Raw genomic sequence first — 24456 nt, 5'->3', positions numbered from 1 at the left:
GGGAATCCATAACTTGCAGATTGTGCACCTACAAGAAGGAATCCTGGCTGCACCTTCTCTGTTGCTGCCCAAACCTCAACAATGATCGACGGCGACTGCTGCGCCCAATTTGCCTTAGTAAGAACATAAAGTCTTGTAGCGAAGCATCAGCATTATGTCTGTCCAATACCACCACAATGATCCTAGCAAGACTGGCGAAATTCATCCATCAAATCAGGCTGGCCTTAAAAGCTGTGGACCACAGTGGACAGGATCCATCCAAGCAGCATCTTTGACAGTGTCCCATCCACACGCCTTCTACCAAGAAATCAACGCACCTAGTAAGACACTTAATGCACCGTGTAGAGCAGCATATGCGCCCAACTGCAATAGACTAACTCCAAGGCACATAAGTTGGGGAATGGACAACTGTGCGGGATTCAGTCATTTGAACAAAATATTTCATGCAAGCAAATGATGTAACCAATCACAGCCCCGATTTTAGCATTAGTTTTAACTTCAGCTTTTTAAGCATTTATCCTTTTTATATACAAGAATTTGTTTTATTGTTGATCTTACTGTAATGATTTTAATTAATTACACAGTCAATAAAAAAATTGAATTGAAAATTGAATATCAATCTACTTGATCAGTGGTCATATAAAAACTCCAAAGGGTAGATGGTACAGGATTAACAGAACCACATCTTAATATATAGAAAGAAAGGTATAATTGATTTGCAGTTCTTTATGAATCAATTCATTCGCAGGGGTGCACAATCAGCACAAAATGGCTCTGCCTAATTTTTGGGCCAGACGGATCCCAAATCGGTACACCAGAAATGATACCAGGTGTAGAAAACCGGGTCTTTGTTGCAGTATCTGCCACACACACACACACACACTTTTGTGTCTGGTTTTTGATGCAACTTTGACTAAAGAGTACTGGGTTCCTGCTAACCAGTTTCACAGACCCAGTGTTCTTTCCCTATAAAATGTGCAATTGTTTACCCAATTGGCAAAAGCTTTAGCACCCTCTGTAAGCCCCTAGTAAATGCTACTCTACTACCTAAGGCCTGAGGTACTAAGGAGGGCCCCTAAGGGCTGCAGCACAAAGTGTACCACCCTACGGGACCCCTAACCAAGCACGTGCAAGACTGCCATTGCAGGCTGCGGGTCATGGTGCAGACAAAAGTGAATACATGATATGTCACATGTCCCTGTGTGCCATGTCCCCTACCACTACATGTAATATTTGTAAGTCACCCCTAGAGCAGGCCTATGTCGAGATATATGAATGAGCCCTCAGCCCAGACCAAAGGGAATGCAGAACCCGTTGGAGAATGTCATCAGTCAAAGAATATATAATAGAATTTGCCCATTTGATGACAATCCCAGACAACCCCCAAATCTAGTGAGTTCTCTTAAGAGCGATCTGAATTGACATGTGGCTCTCGTAGACATAAAGTAACATCGTCTGGGTACAGGGACACCAGTACGTGGCAGGAGAAGAATGCCAATCCTCTCTGCACATGGTGCTGACGCAGACAGGCTGCAAGAGGTTCCATAGCTATCGCAAAAAGGATCGGCGATAATGGGCAGCCCTGCCTGGTGCCCGGGTAACAGCGAAGGGGTTTGACACACTTCCATTAATACTCAGACATACTGTTGGCTGGGAGTATAGCAATCCAATAGACTTGCTGTAAGATGTGATCAAACCCAGGTGCTTCAGGACGGCAAACAGATACGGACATTCGAGGAAATTGAACACGTTAGTGGCATCTACAAAATACCACGACCGCACGAAGGAGGGATCAATGGAATGAAGAATGGCAAGGACTGTGCGAAGATTGTGCGAAATGGATCTGCTGGGTATCAAGCCAGCTTCATTCAGCCTTACAAAACAAAGAAGCAGCGGGAGCAGGTGCGAGGAGAACAGCTTGGCAAGTATCTTATTGTCCGCATTTATTAAGGGGAGGGGCCTACATGAATCAAAGTGGGTGGGGTCCTTACCCGGTTTGAGTACAGTTACAATGAGGGCCTCTCTGATGGAAGCTGGAAGCACTCCCGTAGCCAGGGCCTCTGCAAATACTTCCAACAAGCGGGCACGAGTAATGGGGCCAATTACTTATTGATTGCTGCTGGAAGGCAATCAATGCCTGGCTCTTTGTCTGCCGGCAGAGAACGGATCACCCCCAGAATCTCTTCTATCGTGAATGGCTTATCCAGATAGAGCCTGTGGCCTTCCTCCAGCCAAAGGAGTTGCATCGAGTCGAAGTAGTCAGGATGTTCCAATGGAGAGCCATCTTGTCGTGCGCAACACAGGGGTTAGATACTTTTGGGTATTAAATTATTTCCCTCAACTTTTTATAGCCAGAGGATGTGCTTGGAGGATAAATTTGACAGTGCAGTTACAACTCCATCAAGAAGGGTATTTTAATTCATGTTGTGAGCTGTAGCAATAATACCATGTCCCTTGCGAAGAAAAAGGTCTTAAAATTTACAATTTCTTCTGAACTGACTACAGAGAAGGGCGGAGTGCACCATTTTTGCCTTTCGGGAAATGTTTTTTATCAATACCAATCAATGAAATACACAGACGTTTGCCATTGCGTCTGAAAACCTAGTCCCAGATATTGACCAATGGGCAAAGAGGAATCAGTTGCCAACATATGCTATAACAAACTCAGAAGTCACCAACTAAGTCTGTATTGTTCTTTGGTGAATGCAGCATAACAAATGGATTTCACTGCAAAATGCATTCGTGGGTCAATTTTTACGTGAGGGTGCATTTAGCAGTAAAACAATAATAGATTGAAAAACACAAGTGGGGTAAACAACCGCTATCTGCGCTCTGGACAATTGTGTTATGCTCAGGCACTCGTGGTAAAATGTTGTCATGAAAAGCATGTAATGACTCAACGTGGCATATTTTCCTGAATTTTGCATGAAAAACGTAAAGCAAAATTACTGAAATTACGCCAACGTAATTTAAATGTAGTGGGCAAATAGAACAGGTGGAGAGATCTGGGCTTTTGTGCTACAGTTGTCAGGGCCCAATTATCTGTGGTGGCACAGTCCTCACAAATGGCTACACCCAAGAGCCATAACGGGGTAAGTTTGGAGAAATGTGAAAGATTGTGCCTTCTTGAATTACGTGTGTTTATGTTGAATACATTTCAAGCATCCTTCGGTATTTTTCAAGTGTGTAGTATTTATTTATGTTTCCATACATGGAACAGTAACAAGGGTAGTGAAGAAACATCCGCCACGTGTTTCGCCCAAGCGGCCCATCGCCCGAGGGCTTTTTCAAGGCTTTAATACTAGGTATTGTACCCGGGACCGCAGAGACCTTTTGATTTGACTGCAGAGATCATCATACCTCGTATTAAAGCCTTGAAAAAGCCCTCGGCCGATGGGCCGCACGGCAATTTAAATGTAGCCAGGGTCTCGCTGTGATCCAAAACTGCAGGGTGACACTTGCTTACCTACGGGATGTGGCAGGCAGCTGTTCTTATTAACAAGGCACAGACAGGTCAAGATAGTATGCAGGCAGAAGACCATTCCAGGTAGAGACAGCACAATACAGTTCACCCCACCAAAAGTGGCATAAAGGAGATATAGCAGTGAGGGGATTTTCTCTCTGAAGGACTGGGTTATTCTAAGACCCAGCGGTGCCAGGGATAACACCTGAAACCTTCGTGGGTTACCTGTTCCGGCGTACAAATGACAGAGACACGGGACACTACCTTTGGCGTCAAAGATTCGAGGTTTATTTACTGCAGTGAACACAGAAGTCACAAGAAGTACAACACGTGTAGGTTCTAGGAGACTGCTTCAAATTGTATCTGTGGATCGCTCTTTTTATACAGTTTTCTGTCATAGGATAACATGACAGACAAAAGGTTACAACCCGGTTCCCACAGTAAATATCATAGGGGGTCGCTTTCATGTATTCAGGGCCCGGAACATAATTACAGTAGCATTTGGCAGTTCCCAACTGTAAAAGTACATCTTCCCACCATTAGTGCATTCCATTCGGCTGTAAACGAATCAAGGAAGAGTCAGAAACAGGTGCAGAGGAAGACGAAGGATAGCGAACAGATCGAAGAAAATGTAAAAGGGTGGTGTCAGGAAACACGATTGCAGGGATCAAAAGGACGTGCCTAATGAAATGCACAACTAAGACAATAGACCGGCACGGCAAGATGAGCCTCGAGCGGGGCCATCTGCCCTACAGTGTCATCCCCCTCATCATAAAGACACCCTCAAAGGAACACGTGTCTTCCGCCAGAGTTTGGGGAACCCAGGGTCGCGAAACGGACAGCATCCGTTCGCTGGCTACTTGAGGGCAAGAAACAAAATGGATGCCATATCTAAAATGGAACCCGTGGGTTCAGATGAAGAAACCCATGAAACAAACGAACGGTTCAGGCTAGTACAGCGGTAATGCGTACACCCACTAAACTCATCATTTGCGGTTCATAGATACCAGACTCGACCATATTTGTGCGAGTCGAAAACACCACTTACAATTGTCACGGAACCTCATCTTCCATGCCTCGAAAAGGGATGGTTAAAAGGCAAGAGAGATGATGTTCTTACATTTACCACAGGTGATATATCTACATAGGGCTCCGGGGAAGAGAGATGGAGGCCTATGTGCTTCAATCCTACCTCAGACTGTGTGAGAATGAGGTTTAGAATTGGAATATTTGCTGTGCTCAGTGAAGTCCCGACAGAGGATTTAAAGCTGCTGAGAAACCCTGAGTGAGGTTTAAAAGGCTCTGTCTGAAAGAGCTCAAAGATGAGCTATGTTAAGTCTGCCATCTCCTAAATAATAAATGTGTAGAACAAGTTTTTTTTAATTATCATTAATACCTCCTTGTATTTACTTTTTAAAAATATATTACAAAAAAAAACATAAATACTTTAAAACATAAATAGAACTGAAGAGACATGCTTTCAGAAAAACACGTTAATATGATAGTAATACAGACAGTTTACATTTAGACTATACTGGTCATACATGTCAAGGAATTTGCCCAAATACGTTTGGGCACCCCATCCATAACTGTGAGGGGAACAGTCTCTCTTTCTCTTCCTCTCTCTCTCTCCCATTCACATCAGCATTCCTCAAATTCCAGCTTTTCTTACATTTCCAATGATGCATAACTATGTTTACACATGCAACTGCTATTTGTAAGTACCAATGGAGTTTTTACATGGTCAAAAAAATAATATAACACTCGATATCTGTTCTGCACCCGAACATCCATCATCCTCCTGTCCCATCTGCCTCACCCCTACTCTCCCCTACCCTCTCGCTCGCAGCACAGTATTGTATGTTGCAGTAACTCTAGCATGGAGCTATCATGGCATCTCACATTTTGAAGCAAAAGCATATTTTTTTGCTGAATCTGCTTTATAGGCATATCACAATGCTTTCCTTGCAATGAAGAACAAAAAACCACTAACGATTCTGCAAATATTCACAAAACCTAACGAGATCGGCAGCCCTCACATCCTGTTGTGAACGGGCTCCCAGGATGCAAGCAGAAGTGTCTAACGGCAATTGCTGGCAGTTAATCGGATTTAAAGAACAGCCTGCTGTTTCAGCAATTCGGATTGAAGGCTCTCAATCTCTCAAGCAAACGAACTGGGCCTCTTTCACTAGAACCTTCAAATTTGCTGCAAGACACAGATTTTCAATAGCCATGAGAAGCTCACACTTTCCCTACACCATTTAGTAGTCCCTGTACACAACCTTGTTTTCATGTTAAGCTCAGAAACCACCCTATTTTCGATTCCACCTGTGAAAAGCCTTCTGGCAGTGTTTTAACCAATACCCACGTTTCTGGTGATCTAATAAATACTTTTTTTTAATGCCAATTAGGCCTTGCTTGCTTTCTGGCAAACATGTTCATGATGGCAGGGGCTAGCAGCAAAGTTAGGGCCTGGTAGTAGGAGCTTTGACTGATTCGCATGGGGATGCCCTATGTCTGAAGTGGCATAGAAGGCAAAAAATGATGGACTGAAATGTGGCAGCAACAAGTGGTGGAGACGTTTGCATACCCCCCATCACTTTTGTATTTTCTTCAGTGCAACACCACAAGTGTTACGTGTATGCCCAGGTGTTATTCCAAGCTCACAGGGCCATTGCAGCTCCTCCATTGGAGCGGAGGTGCGTTGCCCCACTGAAATACCCCCAGAGAAAAAAATAAAATGGTAATGAAGTTTTTTTATTACCATTTTCTTTTTCCTCACCCTGTCCTGAAAGGAGTGTCAGGACAGGGGCGGGGCTGCTGCTGAATGACAGCAGCTGAGAGAGCAGGGCACTTTCAATTTAAAGTGCGCATGTTTTTTGCCTCGCCATCTTGCGACGGTCAGCCACAGATGCATACTTCAAACTTCTCTAACCCAGCTGGGTTAGAGAAAGCCAAAGCCTCCAAAGCCATGGCACACTGAGTGAGGCCACTCCCACCAATTGTAGCACTGCTCTCATGCTGGTGAGAGCAGAGCTAGGATTGGTGAAGGGAGTTTGGATCCTACCTCGAGGAGAGAAGACCATTGAGGAGAATGCTGCGTTGCGCTCGTAGGTAAGTTGTTTTTATTTATTTTTATTATGTCCCTCCTGCACACCATCCTCAGGGCATGCCAGCCGCCACTGCGATAGGACACCATCTAGGTCTCATTTTTGTGGTCCCGCTAGGCCGAAAACAGTCTGGCATGGCCTGTGTGCTTGGTCATCAGGGGCCTGGCCTCGAAGTTGAGAATGGACTGGTCTCTAATAGAAGGGGCAATGCTCATTTGCATGTTGATGGTCTGTCTGGAGTGGCTGAAAAATGATGGACTGGAATGAGACTTTAAGTTATTGTCAGTGACTGAGACTTCTTCAAGCATTCCAATTATCACCTTTGTGTTTTCTTCACTGAGGTAACAGCCTGTAAAAGCTGAACTAATCTACCCTAACAAATAGGGGGTAATTAGCTAGAGTATTTCTTGTCACAGGTAATGTGTCAACATGCATTTCTGTTAGCTTAATATGTGGTATGGTAATGGTTTGCGGGAGAAGGTTGGAATCTAAAGTGAGGATAAACAAGTCCAGGCCTTCTGCCTTTTTCTGAAATAGTTGGCCCACTTCCACCATGCTGCACTTGAAATCTACACTTTTTTATGAGAGAAAACATTTGGGAGGCATGTAAGGAGCTATGCAGGATAAAAACAGTAATGCTCGTAATAATGGCTGTTTTGAGAAGCTGTTGTAGGCAGCTAACCATATTAATCTTCTGGTGTACAACTAACTAAACTGGTATAAGATGCAGGACTTTAAATGAAAGTAAAGGTCAGTCAAATGTAAAAGTCTTTATTTTCTGAGATCTAAAAAAAAACTAAGGTCTTAACAAAAAGCAAATACTTCGGATGCCCTCTATGACTTATGTTTTCACCGGACCAGAGATCGAATACTTGTGCACAACTCAGCCATGTCATCCATTCTCCCATGGTGCCCTTGCATAGATTTAGGAACTGCTTCAGCATAAAGTCACTACATTATGCAGATTGCTGAACAGCACTGAGTCAGCCAGAAAGCATGTAGAGTCACGTGTCAAGGGTGTGGTGTAAGTGATGAAATCACCATTGAACAACACAGCTCGCCAACAACACTGTATGTGGAAACTCTGAACACCGTACAATAAGGAGTGGTGTAAAAGTGTGGAGCTGAAAATGGTCTGTTCCACAAAGCTACTTCCGAGTTAAAGGTCAGCTTGCAGCACAAATAGTCTTTTCCGCTACATTCGCGACTCTGTGGAGTGATTTTACACTTATTAATGGACCTACCCACACATTTTTTTTGCCAGTAAATTTTCTCCGGTGGGAACACACTTGATTATGGGTGTACACAAAAAAGTTAATCTCATTCTCACCCTGGAAAGGAAAAATATTTCTCCTGTCATGTTGTTTACAGGCTGGGAATGAGCAGGGGACAGTGCCTAAAAAGGTGGGGGAATACTGAAAGGGGTTTCTTTAACAGCATAAGTATCTTTCTTTGAAAAAATACAAATTTTGCAGGGATCTCTAATGCAAGACATTTCACCATGAATAAATGTCCCCCATGTACAGTTCAGCATGTTGAAATGCCTTTTTCATGTCAGCACAAAAGTTTCAGAGAAGCACTCCTGAAAACGTTTCTGAACATAAAAAAGAAAATTCAATACAAATACAAAATATTTCATTTCTGAATTGTTTGTGTGAAACAGGCCTTTGTCCCTTTGTTGGGATCCTACCCCTGCTCCTCCCAATCAGCTGCCTCGTTTTATCATCACTCTCCAAACCTCCATTGTATGTGCCTCTCTTACCCATGCATCATACCAGGAGACACTATAAAACAGAAAAGAATGAATGGGTAATTTATTACCTAGAGTATTTCTTGTCACAGGTTATGTGTCAAAATGCATGGTTTCAGCCAATGCAGAATTTTCTTATTCTTTTTTAAGAATATTGCTGATTCCCATGTCTGTTTTAATGTAGCATTTTTTTTGTGGGCTTGCCTGCGTAAAAGACGCCTTCTGTAAGTTAGATTTCTGCCAGTCCCAAATTGTCCTCTCTTTGAGGGTTTTATTGCTAATTAGTTAATCATGTCACCTAGATTCTGAGTTTTTAACAATGTAGATTAACTTATTGTTACCCTCTTTTTTGTTAACTGTGCATTTTTTTACCTAGGATATGCATTCCGTTTTAAACTTATTGTATTAATGGAGGCTAGGAACTGTTTTGCTCTTAAATTTGTATACTTTTATGATCTAGCTTTATTTAGATCGAATAAAGTTTTTACTGACTGAATGGGTTGGACAGTTCTTATGTGTCTGATTGGAACAAGCTGTTCATATCATTGCCAGTGGGATGCCTGGTGGGACAAGTACTCCAGCTATAATGTAGTAAATAGTAAATATAACCTGCGGCAAGGTCAGGTCTTATAGTATGGATGAATATATGACGTTACAACGAATTCCGTTGCAACGAATGCCTTTACCACGCATGCGTTACAACGGAATTCGTTCACCACGCATAACATTTTCCACAATTACTAGCGTGGTGACGTCATAGTCGTTAAGAGAAAGCAGAAGTTTATTTTCCGTTTTCTCTTAAACGACGCTGATACCCGACGTGACTCCAGGTGAGTTTCTTTTTGGGGGGGGAGACCCCCCCAAGCCCCCCCTTTTTTTTTTACCTTTTCCACATATACCTTTACTACAAACCTCGTAGTACAGGTAGGCGTGGTAAAGGCTTTCGTGTTAACCACGCATGCGTTGTACTGCATGCGTGGTTAACGATTTCGTTGTAAAGGCTTCGTTGTAATGGCCGTTTCCCAGTATGGATGCTAGGTGACAGGCCTCGGTTGCAGCATGTTTTACAGTCCAGAAGATTAAATAAACCCAGGCTTTGTAAAGAGCTGAAATTCACCAATGAGGGTCTCAAGGCGCTGAATTGTTGGCTCAGGGAGATTAAGGGCCAGCTGTAGGTCGTTCGGTAACGGACGAAAATCGGTATTTTCGGCCGGTACCGACCGGTATTCAAGAATTGGTATGTAGGGGCACAATTTTACAGAATCGGTAAATTTACTGAATCAGTAAATTTACCGATTCTGTAAAATACCGAATCTGTATTTTTACCGATTCGGTAAATCTCAGATGTAGGTGGGACTCTTCTGAGTCCCAAAGGCCCTACAAATCGGTATTTTACCACACAATCCTATTGTGTGGTAAAATACCGAATTCAGGTGTGCATGCACACCTAGCCATGTGACAGACAGACATGCCCTTAGGGCATGTCTGTGTGCCACATGGCCCACATGCCTATTTGTGGGGTGCCAGAGGGTGTCAAAGTGACACCCCCTGCACCCTTGCAAAATTCGGTATTTACTGATTCTGTAAATACAGAATCGGTATTTCCCATTGATTCCTATGGGCTTCAAAGCCCATAGGAATCAATGGGAAATACCGATTCTGTATTTACAGAATCGGTAAATACCGAATGTTACAGATTCTGTATTTCCACATCTGGAAATACCTACATATCCACCCCTTAGATTTACCGATTTTTAATTACCGAATCGGTAAAATTCGGTAATTAAAAATCGGTAAATCTATTTTACCTACATCTGACCCAAAGAGATTTTCCAGAATCACAAGATGTTGACACCAAGACTTGAACTGGTTCCTAACGGCTCTGAAGTCAGCAGCTCAGACCATTGTGCCCAATACTCTCCAATAGAGATTGTAACCAGTATTGTGAAATGGCCCATGCCTTGGGATGGTGCTTAATTTGTAAAAATGTAAGCGCCAGGGCACTCGTCAGGAGGTCACTGAAGCTTGCATTACCCATTGCCTCTGTCAGTGCTGCCAATAACAGTATCAACACAACAACTTACCATTGCACTACTACACATGTGACAATTCAGACTATTCCAGGCACCCAGAGCTATAAGTACAATGTGGGTGGCAGATATTATTCATTTTTTATATATATCGAATTATTAAAGACTGTTGTTGTACTCATCTCAAAATTAAACAGACAGCACTGACAGGTGTGGACTGTCATTAATTTGGGTGGTAAAAATTAAGTGCCAGTGTGGAGCACTGGAAATCACTGTATCAAATTAAGCACTGGGATGACAAAGTGAGAATCTATGTAGGCTTGGGGGTGCTGGCATTTGCCTTTTCGGAAATCTCACAAGTGGTTTTGCATGAGTGTTCAAAATCAAGGATTTTTTCTTCTGCCTCCCCATGCATCTATAGTGCAGCGGCCCACCTGGTTGTGCAAGAGGGTTTCAGTCTGTGCGAAGGAGGCAGAGCAATGAGAAGATCCTGGACAGCCCATTGCTGTGTTGTTCCTCTGTCTGCCGCAAGCAGGAAGAATGAGTGGCAGGAGTGGGCAGCCAGGTAGACTAGGCCCAGCTGTTAGGAGCAGGTGAGGAACGCACACCTGCCAACTTGAAGAACAGTCTCACTGTGTGAGGAGGGAGCGGGCCTTGAAGGGGGCCTCCGAGCATAGGTACCTTGCGGGCAGGTGAAAGTTCAGTCATGATGTAGGATGGTTCTTGGTCGTGTAGAGAAATGTATGCATGTGTGGGAATCTTAACCCTTTCGATGCTGATGACGAGCTCAGCTCGTCATCACCCACGGGTGTCGTGTGCTGATGACGAGCTGAGCTCGTCATGGTGCCACTAAAATGGCATTTTCCAGCACAGAGGGGGGGGGTGAACGCCCAGCAGCCATGTGGTTAAACAGGCAGAAACTCTTTTGGATGTGCAGCCAGTGCAGGGTTCTGAGGTAAAGGGTGATGCGGGTCCATTTGGGGAGGTACAGGATGAATCTGGTTGCAGTGTTCTGAATGGTCTGTAGTCTTTTGAGGAGCTGGGTGGAAATTTCGGTGTAGAGAGCGTTGCCAAAGTCAAGGTGGCTGGTGACAAGGGCCTGCATGATGGTCTTTCTGGTGTTATTTGGGATCTATCTGAAAATTCTGCGGAGCATGTGCAAGGTGTGGAAGCAGGGGAAAAGGTGACTGCATGGATTTTTTTGTAATTGTTAATTGTCTGTCAGGGATTATGCAGAGGATGCATGTATGGTCTGTCGGTGTGGGTACGAGTTCTGCTGGCCACCAACTGTGGTCCAGTGAAGAGGTCTCTTTTCCGAAGATCAGGATTCGGTTGCTGGTGGTAAAGATGGCATTGAGTGTGTGTCATCCTTTGTACATGGATTCAGTGACTAGTTGGGTTAGGCCAATGTTGTTGGGGTTCTCCAGGAGGGAGGTAGAGTTGGTGTCATTGGGGTTGTCGATGAGAAAATTGATTGAAGAGCAGGACATAGTAGAGGGAGTCGATGGTAAGGGGGGTGATGAGGTTGGAGATGGTTACGCATAAGGATGGTCGGGGTACCAGGGGTCTATAAGAAAGGCTGCCTCTTTCTGTGGTCTTGGCATTGACTTGTAGTCAGAAATTGATGTGTTCAATGAGGGGTGTTGGGTCGTTGTTGGTGGTGGTGCATTGTATGTTTTCCTTGAACATTATAGCAATGCTCCTGCCATGTGTTCTCTGTGTATCATCTTGTAGCCATCGTAAGTGGTGGTGGTCAGCGTTCGAGGTGGAGTTGAGCCTTGTTTCAGTAATGAAGGCCAAGTCAGGAGCGAGGTTGGTGATGGTGTCACAGATTTCCGTCGTGTTTTTGCTGAGGAATCGGGCATTAAGCAGGATGCACTAGAGTCATTCCGGGTTTTTAGTGGTATTATGAGCAGCAGCAGCATTGGGTCCAATGTGTAGCAGGATAGGCGGCAGTGATGGCAGGTGAAGGGTCTTTTGATAGAATGTGGAAAGGACGAGAAGCAGCAGTTGTTGTAGCATCCAAGGATTCAGGGCTAGAAGCTCCTTGGTGGTGTAGTGCCGGACAGTGGGAGGACCAGGAATCCTAGAGCTGACTGCGGTCCAGTCGGGGCAGGCTCAGACGGGATTGCCTCTGGTGCACCTTTGACCGGGCTACGCATCAGCCTCCATAAGTAGCTCTGGGAGGTGGGAGGGGCTATCAGGGAGGCAGGAGGGCAGAGAGCGGGAATTGCGATGCGGTTGTGGAAAAACGGCAGGAACAGGTGGGGAAAGCAGCTGGGCTACGGACCCAAAATAGCCTACAACTAAAGTATCCAAAATAATTATCCAAGCAGAATCAACAGGCAGCCAAATAAAAAAGAATCAAAGCAAGCCAAACCAACTCTCTAAATGGAGGATGGAGGTCCCAGCTCACTGGGCCTCTGAGCAGTGGTCTCAAACTGGTGGTTGTATGAAAGAACAACTCCTGCCTCAACAATGCATGCAATAACCACACAGTCTCAACCACAACCTCGTCTTTACCACACATGCCTTTACCATTCATGCCTTTACAACACATTTTGTTGCAAAGGCGTGATTGGGAAAGGCTATGTGGTAAAGATCAAACCCCAGCCCCCTTCCCCATAGCCCTAAAAACTACCCCTAGCACTGCCCCAGTCCTAAACACTATTCAGACCACCCACCCTGAGTTCCACAAACTTGCCCCTTGCTCTGCAATGCACCCCCCCCACCCCCAAAAAACGACCCCGACCGGTGACCGCTGCCTCCTGCACCGAGGCCAAAAACAGCCCCCAGCACTGAAAATTGCCCCTTTCCCCTGCCCTGAACCCTAAAACTACCCCCTCTGAAAAATACCATCCAGCAGGTCTTCCATGAGACATGTCCGAATTGCTGCTCAGCTCTGCTGCAGACAGTCAGAAAAAAAGCATCATTATTATAGAGTGCGCTCTCTCAGCTGTAACGTAGCCTTTGCCCCTTTCTTAAATAGAAAGGGGGTGGGGGGGGGAATGTTGTGCCAGCCCTAGCCGGGTCTGGTGGCTCAGTAGACTAATGCGTCCACTGCAGGGGCCTGTGTTCGAGCATGTGGTCTCAGATTCTAATCACAGTAGGTCAACTCAGCCCTTCATCCTTCTGATAAAGATAAAATGAGCTCCATTGAGTTGGGTGACATTAAACATCTGTTAATCAGCTCCAAGATACTCTTGGGTGAATGTGTGCTTCACAAATACACATTTTATTTAATAACCGGCATGCCGCTATTTTGGCGAGCCAGCTCTCATGGGACACGCACAGCTTAACTCAGTTTACACGATTGGCTGGGTTGTCCACGGAGGGCGACTGGGGTCGATGTCCAGCTTTAGGTGCTTCATTTCTCAGCCTCACTTAAGATGCTTCTACATTTACACAGCCTGTCTGTAAGTCGCATTAAAAAAACGTATCATGGACATAAGGTGCTATTTCTGTTGTGCTAAACAAGTCTCTCAGCCCATTCAATCAATTGGCTTTGATAGATAGATGCATAGATGGATGGATAGATAGAAGGATAGATAGATAGATAGATAGATAGATAGATAGATAGATAGATAGATAGATAGATAGATAGATAGATAGATAGATAGATAGATAGATAGATAGATAGATAGATAGATAGATAGATAGATAGATGTCTTAGTGAACCATAAACCTTAATGCCATCGAAACGATTGAATTTCCTGCCAAACAAAGTGATTGAATAAAAAGGAAAATATAATTAAAAAATCTCCTAATGTCATAGAAATGATTGCATTTCCTCCCCGACAAAGTGATTGAATAAAAAGGCACTTTTAATTAAAAAAAAAAAAACGCTACGCCAGCCTAAAATGTCGTTTCTCAAAGGGGTCCTCAGAACCCGGTCAGCATCGCTTCACGCGCACCATTCCTCACAAACATCAACTCAGAATACAAGAGATATGAAAATATCTCACCTTCGCCGTCAGGAAAGTGCCCGGATGTGGAGTAGACCAACCGCAATGTGGGTCCACAGGGGACACCAACTCAAGGACAACAACAACTCCCAACCCGTGTGAAGGCGGCTCAGCTTCACCAAGAGGTGCGCAGGCAGGGGTCGTTCAGGCAGCCACACTACGCAGGCAGGTATAATCCAGGCTGGGGAAGAAGTAATCTTGTCTGCGTGCGAGGGAAGCAGGCCTTTCCTCTCAGCCTTGAGGGTTCAGTTCCTATTTTGAAGGCAAACAACTCTCTTTCGAACGCAAACAGACCATGTGCACTCCTGGGTTAAGAAAAAATGCAGAGATGTTTCATAATACAGGGCTCTGCGTTGAGGTTCTAAGCATGCCAGTCCTCGCTGAGGTAAACCGCACCGTCTATGAATCATGGGATGGGGTTCCAGGGGTGTTCAGGGGCGTAGAACCCAGAATTTGAGCCTTGGGGGTTCCCAAAAATCTGCTTTTTCCAGTGAGAGGCTCGCGCCAGTGCATGCTTCCAATGCACTGGTGATGCTGGTGTCATGAAGTTACCTCAACATTCAAGTCAACGCTGCGTGTGCGAAGCAGCCACTGTTGCTGGGTGTTCCTGTTCACGCAGTTTACGGCATCCCACGGCAGGAGGCTCCATCGAGGCCCGAGGCTGCCAGTCACTGGCCTGGAGAATCAAAAAGTCTAAATTAATTCACATTTAAAAACAGTTAAAGAGAAGCAGACAAAACAAAAGGGCACCAGAACAAAATGGAGTCTTGCCTAGGTAAACCTCACCCTCACCTAATCAGCCCTGAGCTGGTGTGCTTTCCCCAAACCAAAGACATGACTGTTGCAGATCCTGCCAGGTGAAATAAACACAGCGGGTGAATGACAGTAAATCACTGCCTGACGTCAGCAGCCAAACTCAAGTGTTACATTGTCGGCCAAATGAAGGTACCACCCTTAATCAAGATGTCGTTGTCTGTTTTCAGTGTGCTCGTATTATATGGAGGACTTTGTTTTTATGCAAGAGGCTGTTTCATCGGCTCAGTGACTGGCTGTGAGTGCAGACTAGTCTCTCACAAGTGTCAGGGGCCGAGAGCCTGCAGTGATAGCCATGTTATGTATATATACGTGCAATCATTCTAGACAAATTAACAGGGTAGCGTTGAGACAAGGGTCTGGCTCGGATCTTACAGCCCGTGCACGAGCCGAGCCCAGAAAATAAATGTTATGTAAATCATTCAACAAATATAACTTAAAATCTGATGAAGTCTCTTCAAAATGCATAAAACTAATTCTTTAACATATGGAAACTTTGACATTAATAGGGCACCCCATAGCACTGAATCGATAAGAATTAAAAGTGATAGTTTTGTACAACTGGTATTCTGAACTCACACATTTGGAAATGCTTTCATAAGTGATATTGAATAAAAAAGAGTTTTGGTGAAATAAAATATGTGCATAAGATCACACAATTTAAGCGGGGAAGACACAATGTATCCATGTTTCTGGATCCACTTTGTGCCATTAAAAAGACATCTATTTGTCTTCCCTTTTTGTTGAGGCTTTGTTTTTAACTCTGTGCACTGTATTGCAGTTTTTGAAATGTAGTGTGAATTCGACCTAAAATGGAGCGCTTTACATGAGCACCTTACATTACACACACGCGTAGACAGCGGAGATTAAATGATTTGCCCTGAATCACTGGGTGTTGATCCGATCCGAGACTCGAACCTGAGTCCCCAGTTCCCCGGAATAAAGGGAGGAAGGCAGGTAGAAGCCATATGAAAGCTCGGCTCGAGCTTCCATCAGGACCGCGAGCTGAGCCCGAGCCAGGCTTCAGGCTCGAGCTTTCAGTGGCTCGCCCATATCTAAATAATTCTGTGCCATTTTTGTGTTTAGGACACAAATGTCCTGCACGCCCCGTACACATGTGAGATGGGTGTACAGAAGCATAGGCTCCTGATCAATGACATGTGCCCAACTTGAGTTAAGGTGGTATTTAGAGTCATTGTGTTTGTGTGACGTGGTCTTGCGCGTATATTTGAGCACAGGTTGTTAATTGTGGTGTGCAACTGTGCATTTTTAGAACCTGCGACTGTCGCTGCTCTGTAGTGTGAAACCTTTGGGGCCGCTAGTGCGATGGAAGTGCCTCCAATGCTCATTTTTATGCAACGCAGATTGCTCTCCACACCCAGGGGCGGCGTGCTGGGAAGTTTCACTGTAGGTTGAGTTGTGCTGGTAGGAAGAGTGTGCGTGGAGCTCCGGTGTTTGTAGTCTGGGTGTGACAGGGCGAGGTCCGTAGACAGGGAGAGGTTAGCAGCGTAGTGATGTGTGTATCAAAGGCGCTCTTGCTGCGATTGTCTGTTTGTGTATAGCCATGTTGGTACCGCATAGATGTGTGTGCAGTTATGGCTGTGTCTGTAAGTAGCTTGTGGGCACAGTGAATGTGTACAGACGTCAGGTATGGATGTGTGTGTGTGCGTGTGTAAGTTGTTTGTAGGGACAGTCAATATAAAAAAGTCAGGTATGGATGTGTGTGTGTGTCTAAGTGGGTAGTAGGCACAGTCAATGTACATAAGTCAGGTATGGATGTGTGTGTGTGTGTGTGACTAAGTAGTTTGTGGGTACAGTCAATGTACAGAAGTCGGGTATGGATGTGTGTATGTAAGTTGTTTGTAGGCACAGTTATTGTACAGAAGTTAGATATGGATGTGTGTGTGTTAGTTGTTTGTAGGCACAGTCAGTGTACAGATGTCAGGCACGGGTGTGTGTGTAAGTAGTTTGAAGGCACAGTCAATGTACAAAAGACAGGTATGGATGTGCGGGTGTAAGTAGTTTGCACAGTCTAATGTACAGAGTGTGTATGTGTGTGTGTGTGTGTGTATATATATATATATATATATATATATATATATATATTAAAAAATCTCTTTCGCAAGTTTTTCTCTGCCACTTGTGACGGCGGGCTTACGGCCAGGTTGCGAACCTCAATATTCCAGCACCAAGGGCCAGATGTAGGTAAGTAACATTTACCGAATCTTAATTACCGAAAATTACCGAATTTTACCGATTCGGTAATTAAGATTCGGTAAATGTGAGGGGTTGGTATGTAGGGAATCCAGATGTTCCCTTTTACCGAATCGGTAAAATACGGTATTTACCGATTCGGTAAATACCGAATCGGTAAAGCCTATTGATTCCTATGGGCTTCAAAGCCCATAGGAATCAATAGGCTTTACCGATTCGGTATTTACCGAATCGGTAAATACCGAATTTCACAAGGGTGCAGGGGGTGTCACTTTGACACCCCCTGGCACCCCCTAAACAGGCGTGGGTGCCATGTGGCAGGCATACCTGCCCTAAGGGCAGGTCTGCCTGTCACATGACATAGGTGTGCATGCACACATGTGCATGCACACCGGAATCGGTATTTTACCATGGATTTGTTTTCCATGGTAAAATACCGATTCTGTAAGCCATGTGCAGGAGGTACATTGCCTACCTACATTGCATTTTCGGTAATTTTACCGAATCAGTAAATATTACCGAATCGGTAATTATTTTACCGATTCGGTACATATTACCGAATCGGTAAATTTACCGATTCGGTAATGATACCGATTCGGTAAAATTACCGAAAATGTGCCCCTACATCTCAATAGCCCTTTACCGATCGGAAACGGCCGAAAATCGGTATTTTCGGCCGATTCCGATCGGTAAAGGGCTACCTACATCTGGCCCCATGTCCTTACGTTTTGAGTAATAAAAAACGCCAAGCCCCAATTCTTCAATGAAGCAATTTATTTTTCAGACAGCAGTGGAAAACATACCCGACGCGTTTCGGAACCAGCCGGTTCCTTGGTCACGGGTGACCAAGGAACCGGCTGGTTCCGAAACGCGTCGGGTATGTTTGCCACTGCTGTCTGAAAAATAAATTGCTTCATTGAAGAATTGGGGCTCTGCGTTTTTTCTTACTCAAAACGTAAGGACTTGGTGCTGGAAGATATATATATATATATATATATATATATATATATATATATATATATATATATATATATATATATATCCTGAACTCCGTTTCACACAAGCTCCCGCTGCTTCCTCAGCCAGCAAGTAGACACCGGACACGGACCTCGAGGTGCTTACAAATTTTATTTAGCAGAAAGTGTCACAGACGTTTCGGCTCAGCGGAGCCTTGATCACAATATATATATATATATATATATATATATATATATATATATATATATATATATATATATATATATATATATATGTAAGTGTGTGTGTGTGTGTGTGAATCTTGGCCTGCAAGGATGCGGTCAGGGGTGTCAGGTGTCTGCATGTCTCCCACTGAGCTGCCAGGTTGGTTGTTGAAGCACATTCTGGATGTCTAACAGGTATTCTCCAGTGATTTGCAACCCTAGGGAGTTCTTCTCCCCATGGTGTGTGGCTGTCAGTCAGGTAAGCACGCGCCTCCGGGTTAAGATAAAGAACGGGTTTCCCATAAACACTATTGTCAGGAAAATGGGGTGCAGGAGACTGGGTGTAGCTTACCTGCCACGGTTGAATCACCTGGCATTGTTTGCCCATGAGTACCGTGGTCGCCTCAAAGGATTATGAAGCGTGACCAGATTACAGAGTTCAGCAGGTGATGGGCAAAATGGCCCAGAAAGACACGTGGCAACTGCAAACAATAACCCAGTGAGGCAAGGGGGCGTGGCAAATTTCACCGCATGTTTTCCAGGTATTATGTGCAAGAAGACGGCTGATTTCATTCTCGGTTTTCGTATTAACATTTGTGGCAGGAGTTTTTAGGAGTCTGTCGCTATGAGCACCAGGCAAGGGTGTGTCATTCGTTGCTTTTGCTGTATTTTTTTCTCTCGTTGGCAGTTGAGAGTGGCCTCCTTGTGATCGAAGGATACCAAAATGCTGCTCTGCAGAGGTTAAACATCCAAATGATCCCGGAAGAACACACAGGCTTATACCACTGGTCGCGTAATAATGCGGCAAACGTGTGTCAGGGGTGTCACGCATCCCCCCCCCCCGCAGCGCTGGGAGATTCTTCAAGTTTTTCGGGTCGGGGCTTGGTGGGAGAAGGAGCAGGGGTGGGGGTCGTTCATCTCAACGCTAATGAATACACGTGCGAACGTGACCGGCTCAACGGCGCCTCATCACATTCTGCTGGGGGGGGGGGGGGGGGGGGGACCCAGAACTCTTCCCTCTTCCAACAAGTCCTTAGTGTAAAGTGTAAACGTTAAAAGCATCAAGAGAAAGCACTTTTTTATTCGTTTTTTATTCGTATTTCATCCTTACTTTTAAAAATGTTGCAGTTGTCACAACAATAAAATGGGGGATTCTTATGGGGACAGAGTCAAGCCAATCAGAGCGCACAAAAGCCTCACGCACATAAACTCCATTAAGAGGCAAGGCTCGGAGGAAATAAAAGACAGGGTCGGGTGACAGACGATACGTGAAGTGCCACAGTCTAGTAAAGTCACTCGCACTTTAGCAAAGAAGCGGGAAACGGAAGAGGCAGTATGAAAAGACGGTACATTTCTAAAGCAAAAGGCGATCGCCCTGGGGCGGTATGCCAAACGTCACTTCATTACATCATGTTACCGCTTAATTGGCAATGTATTTTGGAAAGTTTCATGCTCTGGCACAATTTGAGATGAACGATAGTTTCCACAATATCGAGGGGTAGGGAGGAGATGCAACGGGATAGGTAACAGGCAGTTGTGTAGCAGGTGCACCGGGGGCCACTGAACCTGATAACGTCTGTATTTTACTACCTCAACAGCAGTAACAAAAAAGGCAATTTTCCTTTCAATTTCTCTGAATAAACAGTTTGATACCTGTCCTGGACCTAGCACCACGTAGGATGCAAGACACTGCAAATCCAGGCTAAAAAAACACAGACAAACAACACTACCAGCCGTATTCTTGAGTCTTGCTTATCAGCAAGTTGGCCTTTGCCAGAAGAGAGCAGTCACGTTGTAAAATACTCTCTATTTATCTATGTATCACTATAAGGTACGTGAGTCACGGTAGCCATTGATAAACAGTCACCTTTGATGGAGTGATAAAGGTCAGAAGCCTGTGTTTATTTCTGAGTAACACTAAGCCAAAGGCAACACTTCCAAGTATAGCCAGGTGGGTGTGTTTGTCCAGAAATCTTGTAGAATCAGATAACCTCTGATATGTTGTGGGTCAGCGTGGGAATCTGTCAGGGCACTTCCCAGAGATTGTGTTTTAGTGTGACCTGGTTGTGTACCTCACTTGTTAGAGGAAGATGCAGACCCGCCATTGGGTGCAGAGTATTCAAGAATGTCCCAGCATGCACCAGGGCAGGCTAGCCCGGTTGAGATAAGGCACAAAGACCTGTGCTGAAGCAAGATCCAGGTGACATGAGCAGACGGAAGCTATACCGCGAGCCAGCCAAAGAGAGGCAATGTGTGGCGAGTACAAGCCTTGGTAGAGGATATGGCGCAATGGCCAGAGCTGCTAGCTTTGGAACTGGGGGACCAGGTTTCAGTCCCGGCTTCAGCTCAACGTCCTGTGATTTTAGGGAAATCGCTTAATCCCCTCTTACTGAAAATTAACCTGACCTTGCGTAACACAAATGGTGCTCAAGTAAAGCGCTTGCTTCAACACCCTCCGAGCTAGCACTAAATAAAAGTGCAAAAAAACCTCTTTAGACAAGGAGTTAAGATCCAGAGGTAGGTGTACCTGCAGGCCCAAGGCGAGGGAAGGAGTGCTGGTCTACAGAGCTGATTCTTGTGAGATAGTGTGTCCAATGTAGAGGCCTTCCCCACCTTAATAGCTAAGAGTAAGATCTAATGGTGGGCCCAAAGTGAGGTACGGAAGATGGCACCAAGTGTAAAACTCCCTTCCACGTGAGGTGACGAGGCTGGGCTAGTTGTGCAAGACACCTCATGATGTATGGTGAGGCCTGGCACCATCTTAAGCCAACAAGACTCAATGAGGCTGCATGGGCATGTCTGGGTGAGGTAGAGGGAAGATGGAACAGACAGGTGCCAGGTGTAATACGCACCAGCAGCACCAAGGGAAGTGGACATCAGTCCACAGTGCACCAGGAACTTTCAGGTTCTTTGTGAAAATGATGATGATGAACACCTATTTATAAAACGCACAGCTGCTCCAAGCGCTGCCCTGCCGCTAAAGATAAAGCTATATAAAGGGGCATCGGACCAGCCACAGTTCAGGGAGGTATGAGTCATTTCCAGCCTGTGTTCAGTTTTGGGTTAAATGCCAGGTGGGTTATTGGTGACTGAGGGCCAGATGAAAAACGTGGGGGGAGCTCCACACCCAAATGCCGTGCTTGAGTAAATTCAGCATAAATGGGTTGGACGTTGGTCCGGGGTTAGGGGGTATGCATGAATAGCTCCAAGTTGAGGATGGCTGCCACCTTGAAAAGCCTTCCCAGAGCGAGCATTATCAGCAAGAACCAGGTAAGGGTGGGGTGAATGAGTGTGCGGCCATGGGGTGCAGGTCGCACCCTGGAACCAAGTGGACTGGATGGTTGTGCATGTCAGGCAGGGCTTTAAGTGGGCCGGGTCCTGCTGGTGCTCAGCACCACCAGTTCTAAAAAGCAGGTGCTGAGACAGGTCCCTATCGGGCTCTCCATTTCTGCCCTCACCCTGAGGGTGAAAAACAAATCTTAACTCTGTGGCAGTACCATCCCTCACTGCCTTTGATGTAACTTCGAAGAGACTCATTATAGTTCTTTCAGTCTCACCATTTCAGAACTGAAGCATTTTCAATAATATATACAAGGAAGCCATAGCTGTTGCTTATTTATCCAGGACAACTGACACTCATTGCCAATAGTCCTGGCTTGTTGTAGGTGTAAGGTTACTTGTTGTATCATATGTCGGGATGCAATGACAGAAGCAGCAAAATACCAATCAGGCGACACACTCTGCTCGGCTCAGGTTTTTAGTTTAGGTATTTTTAAGCCACGCCCTAATTAAATCGGCCACGCCCTTTGAAAGACCCCACATTTTTATAATCCCACTTAAAGCTCTGATGTCCGGAGTGTAGCAGTCCCTAGGTGACTGCAGCCCCTCCACAGACTGGTTGTCAGAAAAGACTGAAACCGGTCTTGTTGAGAGAATACAAAAAATGTTTTTGCCTCTATTGAGGCAGATGCATGCCACTTGTGAGAGCGTCCCAAGCATGAGGTTGGTGATTGCCAGCGTGTTACGTAGCCCTCAACACAGGTGAGCATTCACTCCTGGTGTTAAAGGGAGCAGCCACTGTGATGTGGGTGGTGGTCGGAGGTAGATGCTGCCCCCAAGCAAGGAGGCCACTGAGTCCACCCAGGGATTACAAATGGTTATGTGTACAGATGCCAGCTGATGTGTGGGAGTCTCCAGATGAGGCGGTAAGTGCTAGTCAGTAGTAGATGCCCTCTCCAAGCAGAGAGGCTGGTAAGCCCATGCAAGCTTTACAAATAGTCATGGGTTAGGGTGCAAGCGCCCAACGGTGATGTGTGGAAGTCTCCACACAAGGCGGTAGGTGCCAGTCGCAAATGGGTGCTAGCCTCAGTTTGGGTGCCAGCTGCCAATGTTTGACCTGGGTGGCGGTTGACGTTGAGCTGGCTGTTACCTCTAGCTGGGTACTGGTCCCTGGTGAGATGGTCTTCACTGGTCACAGATGGGCGCTGTTCTCCAGCTGGGTGGTGCTGATCCAAACGTAGATTGCTGCTGGCCTCACGTGGGGTGGGTGCTGATGATTAGTATGATCCTAGATGGAGTGGATGCTGTTCTTAGGTGGGTGATAGCACCAAGGTGCGGGGTGATAGACCCAGCTGAGTGCTGTGCAAGGATGAGCTCGGCCTTGCTGTCAGCTGGACATGAGTGCCGACCTCATGTGGGGTGGGTGGAATGAAGTCCATATGGAACCAAACAGGGCTGGGCAAAGGTAGCTTGACCGCTGGTCCACTCCTATGTTGTGAAGTGTGCTGGTACCACGTGAAGTGGAAGATGCTACTCAGAGATGAGCGTCGGGACAACGTGAGGTGATTGTCGCAGTTGGTTGGTTGTGAGGTGATTGTCTCAGGTGATTGGGTGTGAGGTGATTGTCTCATGTGGTTGGGTGTGAGGTGATTGTCGCAGGTGGTTGGAAGTGAGTCTCAGGGGAGGTGTGTACCCTGGCTACAAGGGTGAAAATCTCAGTTGGTTGGTGTGAGGTGATTGTCTCATGTGGTTGGGTGTGAGGAGATTGTCGCAAGTGGTTGGAAGTGACTCTCAGGGTAGGTGCGTACCCTGGCTACAAGGGTGAAAATCTCAGTTGGTTGGTGTGAGGTGATTGTCTCACGTGGTTGAGTGTAAGTCTCTGGTGAGGGTGCGTGCTCTTTAGGGGTGATTGTCTCAGTAGGTTGGTATTAGGTGAGTGTGAGGTGATGGGGCTTGGGTGCGAGGTGATGGGGTTGGGTGTAAGGCGATTGTGCTTGGGTGTCATTCTCTGGTGAGGTGCGGACCCTGCGAGCCTCACGCGAGGTGAGTTTTAGTTTCGGGTGGCGCAGGCGCCAGTAGGGGAAGGTGTCTGATAGAAGTGGTCAGTACCTGGCACAGGTGCGTCTCTTCAGGTCTCCACGTGCGCAGATGCCGCCCGGGCTCAGCACTCCTCCACACTTCCAGCTCCTGCCGCACCGGGCCAGACACGCTCTCCTGCCTCTCGGAGCCGGCAGCGCTTTGACTGATCTGCTCCCCTGGGAACCGGGCAGAAGCTATCGGCAGCCACGTGACTTCCTGGAACGTCACCGCCAGTCCCAGTGCGGTCCTGTCACTCCCTCGGAGACTACTTGTCTTAAAGGGCGATATACCCAAGGGAGTAAGCCAGGTGTCAGGAGAGCGAGCACTGGGCAGAGGGATAGCACCAGTGCGAGTCTGTAGAGACGAGAAACGCATTCCTCTGCTTACTCTGTATACATGGTGTTGCCCTTTAAGATGTGTATCGTCTTTCCTCACAACTTGCCCTTATCGGCTCGCGCCCCTTTAAGCGCTGGCGGCATATCTGCCAAGTATCTCCGTGTCCTCAGTGACATTCAGCGCCTCCTGGTGCTTAGCCAACCGCCAGTTGCATTCTGGGAGTTGTGGTTTTGCTA

General features: G+C 45.9%; 1 protein-coding gene across 1 annotated transcript in view; it reads right to left on the bottom strand.

Annotated features, from left to right (window-relative positions):
• MAPKAPK3 (MAPK activated protein kinase 3) overlaps positions 1–24110 on the bottom strand; it is a 282502-nt gene extending 258392 nt beyond the window's left edge. The window contains exons 1-2 of the mRNA XM_086938816.1: positions 23915–24110; positions 14319–14994 (exon numbers count right to left, since the gene is read on the bottom strand). The gene's annotated coding sequence lies outside the window, so the exon portion shown is untranslated. The remainder of the gene's footprint in view (positions 1–14318; positions 14995–23914) is intronic.
• Between the last annotated feature and the right edge of the window lie 346 nt (positions 24111–24456).

Source organism: Lissotriton vulgaris, chromosome 9 (assembly GCF_964263255.1).
Source record: "Lissotriton vulgaris chromosome 9, aLisVul1.2, whole genome shotgun sequence".
Lineage (NCBI taxonomy): Eukaryota > Metazoa > Chordata > Amphibia > Caudata > Salamandridae > Lissotriton > Lissotriton vulgaris.
The sequence above is the reverse complement of the archived record's forward strand: the minus strand, read 5'-3'. Positions and strand labels throughout refer to the sequence as shown.